The 9,663-nt window shown below is 44.1% G+C and overlaps 1 pseudogene; it reads right to left on the reverse strand.

Moving 5' to 3' along the window:
- Nucleotides 1–7,685: 7,685 nt before the first annotated feature.
- LOC143535381 (protein NODULATION SIGNALING PATHWAY 1-like) lies at nucleotides 7,686–9,146 on the reverse strand (annotated as a pseudogene).
- Between the last annotated feature and the right edge of the window lie 517 nt (nucleotides 9,147–9,663).

Below are 9,663 nucleotides of genomic sequence, written 5' to 3' on the forward strand. Positions count from 1 at the left end.
GAATGCCTCCGCTATCAGCTCGCCGTCATCAGAGGAGAGAAGCCGCGCGCAGACGTAGGCAGCAACGTTCCCAGGAAATGGCCGCCGCGATAGCCCAAGCCTTAAACCAAAATAATACCAACCCCTCCGGATACAATATTAAATCCTTTAATGCGGGTAACCCTCCGAAATTCACAGGGCTTGAAGGAGCCACCGTAATGCTCCAATGGCTCGAAAAAAATTGAGAACACCTTCCTCCATACCCAATGCCTTCCAGACCGACGAACCTTATACGCCTCAAGTGTCCTAGAATCAAGGGCGCTTACTTGGTGGAACGGAGTAGCTCACGCGCGTGGCGCAGAGGTTGCTTCCAGCATGCTCTGGGAGGAATTCAAGGAACTTTTAACTAGAGAATTCTGCCCTCCCAACGAAATAAAGCGCCTTGAGGAGGAATTTTGGAACTTGAAACAGTACAGTGGCGAAGCGCGCGAGTACGCTACGCGCTTCCACGAACTAAGTTTGCTTGTCCCGCACCTAGTTACCCCTTCCCGCCGAGCCATCGAGAAGTTTCTTGGGGGTCTCCCCATGGAAATTCAAGATTCTGTATGGGCCAGGAACCCAGCAACCCTCTCTGACGCCATCGAGTTGGCCGCTGTGCTCAGCGACAACCATGTCAGGGCAGGAACCCTGTTCATGCGGGGAGCCGAAAAGACCAAACTCACCAAGACTGTCCCAGAACCAACAGAAACCAAGCCAGAACCCTCAAACCGTAACAACCTCAAGCGTAGGCGCAGACCCAATCATCAAACCTACGCGCTTACCAACCCGCTCGTTGTCTAGCAACCCGCCTACCAACCTCTAGTATACGCTTCTAACCCACTGTCAACCTACCCAACACCCCCTGTAGTTCATAACTATGCCTTAACCAATCCCGCACTCCCTGCCCCGTCAACTAAGAAACCTTACATAGGAAACCAACCCTTTTGCCCAACCTGTAGACTTCACCATCCAACTCAAGTCCCGTGTCGACAATGTAACCGATGTGGCAGTACTGGTCACACTGCTGAGAACTGTAGAGTCCTTCCCGCCAACCCAATCGCGCAAACACCACCAACTTACCCGCTAAACCCACAACCAACATACCCTAATCCACGACCCAGGTCGTGCTATAACTGCGGTGACCCCAGTCATTTCCGGAACGCGTGCCCGAGACTACAAGTACAAATTACCCAAGCTAACCCGGTTAACCAAATTTCAAACCAAGTGACGCGCGGACGAGCTTTTAATATAACCGCGCACCAAGCGCAAGCGAATAATGACGTGGTTAATGGTACATTTTTACTTAACGGACAATATGCATCTATACTTTTTGATACTGGCGCCGATAGAAGTTTTATTTCTCGCGCATTTGAACAAAAACTTGCGCGACCGCGAGTAAACTTAAATGAAAACTTTTCAGTTGAATTGGCTAATGGTGAAACTATTTTAATAAACTCCGTGATCAAAGATTGCACGCTTAACCTTAATGAACATGATTTTCTAATTGACCTCATTCCCGTGGCTCTTGGAAGTTTTGATGTGATTATTGGAATGGACTGGCTCTCGCAAAATCGCGCCGAAGTAATCTGCGCCAAGAAGTTGATTCGCATTCCTCGGGAAAATGGTCAAGATCTTCATATCTACGGCGAGAAACCATCTAACGGTCTTAAACTTATGTCATGCCCCGAAGCCCGGAGACTTTTGCGAAAGAAATGTGTCGCGTTCTTAGCTCATGTGGTCAAACCCGATGAAGGAAAGAAGAAACTTCATGAAATTCCCATCGTGCGTGACTTTCCTGAAGTCTTTCCCGATGATCTTTCTGGTTTACCTCCCGCTCGGGAAGTCGACTTTCGTGTTGATCTTGTCCCTGGTGCATCCCCCGTAGCCAAATCTCCTTATCGACTTGCACCCGCTGAAATGCAAGAATTAGCAAGTCAACTTCAAGAGTTGACCGATAAAGGATTCATTCGCCCTAGCTCTTCGCCATGGGGTGCTCCGGTGTTGTTCGTTAAAAAGAAAGACGGATCGTTTCGCATGTGTATCGATTACCGCGAGCTGAACAAGCTCACCATTAAGAACCGGTATCCCTTACCGCGTATTGACGATCTCTTTGATCAACTCCAAGGTGCCTCTTGTTTCTCCAAAATCGATCTCCGTTCTGGCTATCACCAGTTGCGTATCCGCGAAGAAGATATTCCCAAAACTGCATTTCGAACCCGCTACGGTCATTTTGAATTCTTGGTCATGCCCTTCGGTTTAACCAACGCACCCGCTGTCTTCATGGATCTAATGAACCGGGTGTGTAGATCTTTCTTGGACCGATTCGTGATCGTGTTTATCGATGACGTTCTGGTGTATTCCAAAACCAAGGCCGAGCATGAACAACATCTTCTGTTGGTGTTGCAAAAGCTTCGAACCGAACAACTCTATGCCAAACTCTCCAAGTGTGAATTTTGGTCTGACGAAGTACAGTTTCTTGGTCATGTTGTAAACAAGATGGGTATTCATGTCGACCCATCCAAAATTGAAGCAATCAAGAACTGGATTACACCGACCACTCCTACCGAAATCCGTTCCTTTTTGGGCTTAGCTGGTTACTACCGGCGATTCATTTCGAACTTCTCAAAAATCGCCTTGCCTTTAACCGCATTAACGCACAAAGGCAAACCGTATATTTGGGGCTCGAAGCAAGAAGAAGCCTTTCAAACGCTCAAGCGATTGTTGTGCGAAGCTCCTGTTCTAACGTTACCTGAGGGTACTGACGACTTTGTCGTTTATTGTGATGCCTCCAACCAAGGTCTCGGTTGTGTACTTATGCAACGAGGCAAGGTTATCGCTTACGCGTCTAGGCAACTCAAAATTCATGAAAAGAATTATACGACTCACGACCTCGAACTTGGTGCAGTTGTATTTGCCTTAAAAATCTGGAGACACTACCTCTATGGGACTAAGTGTATCATTTACACCGACCATAAAAGCCTTCAGCACATTTTTGATCAAAAGGAACTTAACATGAGACAACGCCGATGGAACGAACTCATCAGCGATTACGATTGTGAGATCCGATATCACCCTGGAAAGGCTAATGTGGTAGCCGATGCGCTCAGCCGCAAACCCAGTCAACTCAACTGTATTTTGCCGCGCACGCAGCTTCGCTTCGCGCCGATCCAAAACGATCTTGAATCGCGCATTCGCGACGTGCAGCGCGCATCGATCAGCAAAGGCAACCTACGCGCCGAGTTAGCGTGTGGTGCAGAAGCGCATCTAGTCCCTAACCTGAATGGAATTCTCTGTTATCTCAATCGCATCTGGATTCCCAATGATGAGAACCTTCGCTCTGTCATACTAAGTGAAGCACACAAAACTCGGTATTCCGTTCATCCTGGTGCTGACAAAATGTACAAAGATTTGCGCCTTTCTTATTGGTGGCCTGGTATGAAAAAGGATATTGCTGTGTTCGTAGCTAAATGCCTAACTTGTTCTAAGGTAAAAGCTGAACATCAACGCCCATCTGGTTTACTCGAACAACCAGAAATTCCTACGTGGAAATGGGAAAGTATAGCAAAGGACTTTATCACCAAGTTACCCTTGACCGCAAGCAAGCATGATAGCATTTGGGTAATAGTGGATCGATTGACCAAGTCTGCCCACTTTCTGCCCATTCGTGAAACCTACTGTGTTGAACAACTTGCGCATCTATATGTCAGGGAAATTGTCTGCCGTCATGGTACTCCCTTGAGCATCATATCCGATCGCGATGGCCGTTTTATATCTCGCTTTTGGAAATCTCTCCAAACTGCGTTAGGAACTCGTTTGGACATGAGTACTGCATATCATCCTCAGACTGACGGACAGTCTGAGCGAACCATCCAAACCCTTGAGGATATGCTTCGATCTTGTGTTCTTGATTTTGGGGGTAATTGGGATTCACACCTACCTCTGATCGAGTTCTCTTATAATAACAGCTATCATTCCAGCATCGGTATGGCCCCATTTGAAGCACTTTACGGTCGAAAGTGCCGCTCGCCGATTTGTTGGAACGAAGTGGGTGAAGTTCAAATCACAGGACCCGAACTAGTTCAAGAGACAACCGATAAAATCGCCAAGATCCGTGATCATCTGCTGACTGCCAGAAGCCGACAGAAGAGTTACGCAGATCGCAGGCGGAAGCCTCTCGAATTTCTAGTTGGTGATCTTGTTCTCCTCAAAGTGTCGCCCTGGAAGGGTGTTGTCCGCTTTGGGAAGAAAGGTAAGCTTGCACCTCGTTATGTTGGTCCGTTCAAGATTCTTGCGAGGGTGGGAAAAGTTGCCTACAAACTGGACCTGCCGCCCGCGCTCAGCAATGTGCATCCAACTTTCCATGTATCCAATCTCAAGAAATGTTTAGCTGACGAGAACCTCCACATACCACTTGATGAAGTTCAAGTTGACGAGTCTATGCATTTCGTTGAGAAGCCTGTTGAGATTATGGATCGCGAGGTAAAGCAAACCAAGCGCAGTCGCATCCCTATTGTCAAGGTTCGTTGGCAGTCCAAGCGCGGAGCCGAGTTCACTTGGGAAAGGGAAGATCAGATGAAGATCAAGTACCCGCACCTTTTCTCTGCGCAACCTACTTCGAGATAAATTTCGGGACGAAATTTCTTAAAGTAGGGGAGACTGTGACATCTGCCCAATCCGACCCGACCCAGGTACCCGTTTTCGAAACCGATTCTTTTTATGATTTAAAATTTGATTATTAATCTTTGTAAATTTAACATTAAATAAATCATATATATATATAATTCTATATTACTTACTAATAATAATATTTCCTTTCCGCCGTCTCGCCCTTTCTCTCTTGTCGCCATCTCGCCCTTTTTCTCTCTTGTCGCCGTCCCGCCCCTCTGCCTAACCCTTACGCCTTGAACCCCTTTTTCTCTTAACTCTTTGCTTGTCCTTTGGTTCTTCCCGCCTAAGGATGTCTGCGTAGCTCCACGCGCCAGACTCCTTACAAGGAAGCCTGCGCGAAGACCAACTGTTCCTGCGATACGCGAGGCGAACTGTTCCCGAAGCGCGCTAAGAATGGTAGTTCTTCCCGCGGCGCGCTAAGGATTATAGTTCTTCCCGCGGCGCGCTAAGAATTGTAGTTCTTCCCGCGACGCGCTAAGGATTGTAGTTCTTCCCGCGGCGCGCTAAGGATTTGTAGTTCTTCCCGCGACGCGCTAAGGATTGTTCTCTGTCTGCCTTCGCCCTTGCGCTGCGCTCGAGTCTTCTCGCGCTAGACCTTAAGTCTTTTCTTCAGTTTGTCAGCCTGTATGCTTTTGAAATATCTTATCTTTGGTATGAGCACTGTAGGTCAGTTCCGACATCTGTCCGAAAAGCCACTTTCGGCGCAGCATGCGCACCAATCCTATTGGTTGACAGAAAAAGTGACTGACATAATCTTTTGAAATCTTCTTTTGCATGTCTTGAACAGTGCTTTATCTGACACCTCCCATGCTTTGATCTGTAACCTGTCAGCTTTTCCCCATCCCCTGCAGCTGCCGGCATATCTTTTGATATCTTTTGCTTTTGGATTCTTGTGCTTTTTAATATCTTTTGCTTGATTTGATAAGATCTTTTCCCCTTTCAAGGGATTGTGTTCCCTTGGGTTTTCCTATAAATTAAGCTAATTTCTTGTTTATTAACACTACACACACTACAACACTCCCCAAATCTCTCTCCCTTTTGCTCTCTGCCGTAGTTCCTCAGCAGCGCCTCCAACTCCTCTGTTCTGCCCAGATCTCGGTAATTATAAATATATATATATTTAGTTTTAATTTGTTTAACTAACAAAAATCGATACTTACTGCACATATTCGAGTCATAAAAACCAATCGTTAAACCAATAACCTCTTATTTATAAGTTAACTTTCGCTTGTTTAAAAGTTGGTTCTTGCATTATCTTTCAACACACCTTTTTCAGGTGAGTAATCTCGTACTTAATCCCCTTTTATTTTTAATGCTTTGGGATGTTCATGTGTTTGTACAACTTGAGTCTTAAACTTGTTTATGAAATTTATGCGCAAAACCCCATGTGTTATGGACGTTTACTTGGCTGTTTATTTGTATGTGTGAATCATTAACCGCTTTGTTCGGCCTATTCCGAAGTTTTCATGGATCCATTAGATGAACACGGGAGACCTATCGTTTACGGTTTTCTTGTTTTGTTTACACATGCACGTATGATTATTCGTTTTTGTGCTCGATTGGGAGCACGGATTGAACTATGAGCTATGATCTATTTAGGCTTGATCACAATCTGATTACACCCTATGTTAAACCCCAGTTAAGCACATGTTGCGCGCAGTGTTTGTTATTATCTATTTATATCTATTAAACTTGATTTCTCACCGACACGCAAGTGTTGACGTTTTATTTTAACACATGTTCAGGTTTGCTGTAGCTGCTTTTGGGAATCTCAAGGACACGTAGGATGTTTTCTTTTTCTTTGGACCTAGATTAAAATGTAACAAGACAAATTATGTTATTTGATTATTTTGAGTTATGATATGATTTATGTTACTTTACGATTTGTGTTCTGCGCTGTGCGCAATGAAAATGTATTTATTAAATATAGACACCCAAATAGTGTCACGAGTAATGAAACAATACGTGGCGCCCCGATGTATAATCCGCCATCGGTCGGGGTGCGACACAGATCTTGTCTATTTTGTCCATACCTTGGCAGGTATAGTACAAAAGATCTTCCAGAAGCGTACAGACTGGCTCATTTAGGCGGGAGTATTCCCGCCTTGCTCATTCCTTCTAGTGACACTGAATTATTGAGAGTTAGTGCCTTGTGCGTGTAGCCTTGCTATTAGTGCGGGTAGCCTTCCCTGATGGCTTGTATCCGCAACTGCGGAACAGGCGGGGTACTTCACCATTGGGAGGCTTTTCCTGCGGGAACAGCTGGCGTACTGCGCGTAAGGTCTTCATCTCTGAGCATGGTTGGTCCTGCGGAACCAGTTGGTCCTTGCGCAGACGTCCCTCTTCAAGGTGAGTCTTGCGGGTCCAACTGGGCTCTGCTGGGACCTACCTCTTCAGAATTGATTTATCGTTTTCTGGTTTCGGTTTTGCCATTTAAGCTTGAAATATTTGGTTCGGAAAAAAAGAGCTCAAAATAACAAATTTGGGTTTTAATTTATTTGTTAATTAATAACCGATTGATTATTATATAAATATTAAGTTCTAATAAATTACCTCAAATAAAAAATTAAAATCTATAAGTTTGGTTCGGTTTTTCCAGTTTTCATTACATTCTAAAAACCAAACAATAAGCTCGGTTTTCACAACAATATAGAACCAAACCGTCGGTTTTATTTTGGTTCGGTTTTTTTCAGTTTTTATTACATGCAGAACCAAAACAGAACCATATATTCGATTTTTACAAATACATAAAACCAAACAAAACCGTGGGTTTTTGTTTTGGTTTGGTTTTTCCGGTTTTGGATAGGTTTTTTCGGTTTCATGTACGCCCCTTAGTAGTTGATTAACTTTTAGGTAATAGATACAAACTGAAAGTAGTAACAAACTACCTAATGATGATCACAAATTAACAACTGCAAGAAGAGATAAAGATCTTGATATACACATCGAAACACAACAATTTGAACTTAATTCTACTAATTATTCTACAATTTATCAGTTCCTTTTAATCTAATTTCCATAGTGAACAAAATGAAACAGGCTGCCCTTTCCACCATAACTCTACAGACCCATAATCTTCAACCTTCATTTCCCAGTGACTATCATACTTCTTCAACAACGCGCGCGCTTGATCCACTACATCGTCTGCAAACGCGTGTTCTACAAACCCGACACTCGTCATTCTCTCCGCCCATATTCCCTTCTTTTCGTTCATTTCGCACGGGTTGATCAACGCCTTTGCAGCTTCGCCTTCTATTAACGTTCTTTCGTCCGTTTCTTTCCCTTTAAACGCCACACTTGTCGAGTCCAAGAAACTCCATAAGTAGTCTAGACTTTGTGAAAAACTTGAATCAAAGTTGTTGCATTTGTTGCAGCTGCAGTCCATGTTGTTATCGGTTAAGATCACGCCTTTTGGGTTCATGTTTCGCATGATTTTCAAGAACTCGGTCCTGTTGTCGGGTGTTGTGTGATTGAGGCTGTGAAGTCTAAACTGACCACATATGATTAGTGTTTCATCTGGGGGTGAATTGATTACATGTGAGTTTAGATTTTGTAAAGGGCAGTTGTCGAGTCGGTTGAGTTGTAAGTTCACATGACGTCTTTAGCGAAACGAAGGATGTTTGAGGTGAAGTCGTAATCGGGTGGACAGTTTGCAAAGGGGATGTGATGGTTATCGTGTGTTGGTGGGACTAAAGTGAGTCGCACCAACGGTGGTGGGACCCCTGGTCTGTGGCCCAGTGATTCCAGAAGCGTGGGCCACTGGAACCCATGTGAGACCCCGATATCTAGAATGTGAAGAGTCCTGCACGAACCGTAATCGTGCTCTGACAACACTTGGAGTATAGCGTTGTTGGCAATATTGTTAGGGACGGTGAACCAAGGATTGATGTCGTTAAAGTTGATTAAAGATCGTTTGAAGAAAGTAGGTGATGACGTGGCGAAAGTGGTGGTGGGGCCCACCGCCTTTGCAGGATGGTTGGTGGTGGTGGAGATATGGCGGTGGAGGGCTTCCATTCCATGAGCCGCTAGGCGGTAGTTGGCGTCCCCAGTTGGGGACGCCAATTCTTGGAGAACAAAGGGAAGGTGTTGGACATGCGTCTCGTTTCCCACAGCAATAGCCGTAGCACATGGGTTTAGCAACTGCTCGGCCCATCGTCCGTCTTTGTTGTAACCGACATTATTGTTATCCTTTGACGATTTTCCACTCCCCTTCTTGTTCGCACTTGGTTTTTTGACCAATGTTTGATCCTCGGGTGCTTTCCGTTTCTTTGACAGATCAGCCAGCTGTTGTGGCTGATCCCGCAAAACAACTGGAACAGTAGTTGTACTGTAGACAGTGTTGCTGTCTACAGAGTCAGAACTTGAAATAATATAATCATCAATGGGGTCCAGGTCCAGACCCACCACGGATCATCAATGAGATCCGTGGAACAATACAAATCATCTAGGATCAATGGTAAATGTGTTTAGAGGACAAGAAGGTAAGAACAAAGAGGCTTGCTTAATCATTGGACTTCAAAGTTGAAAGTAAAAGTGTATTTTTGTGTGTGGGTGTGATTAGTGAATGGTTTAGAATATATAGAAAGAGGTGGTTGATGTCTTCTTTAGGTACTTTTAATCTGGCTTCTTATAATTAGTAATTAACTAATGTTTAATTAATCTAAACGACAAAAGTGGTAGTAGTTAATATGATTTAAATTTGTAACCAGGACGGCAGTTTTGTTTCTTTACTTGTTCTTGTACTATAAATTATCACAACTGGAGGCACTTAAAACAAATGACTGGATGAGATTGCGTCATCATGTTTCTGCTTGGTGGATTTTAATTTTTAAATTAAATAAATAAAAGATTGGTTTAACATCATAGTTGACATTTTGTTCTTATAAATAACCCAATCCCAGCTATCTGGAGGTCATTAATGGAAATGAAAATTTATAATTTATATTTATATTTATAATTATAAAAAGGAAAGATGCC

The sequence above is a fragment of the Bidens hawaiensis genome, unplaced genomic scaffold (assembly GCF_021521415.1).
Source record: "Bidens hawaiensis isolate Kalapana, Puna unplaced genomic scaffold, B.hawaiensis_p1.1 tig00010467_1, whole genome shotgun sequence".
NCBI classification, from domain to species: Eukaryota; Viridiplantae; Streptophyta; class Magnoliopsida; order Asterales; family Asteraceae; genus Bidens; species Bidens hawaiensis.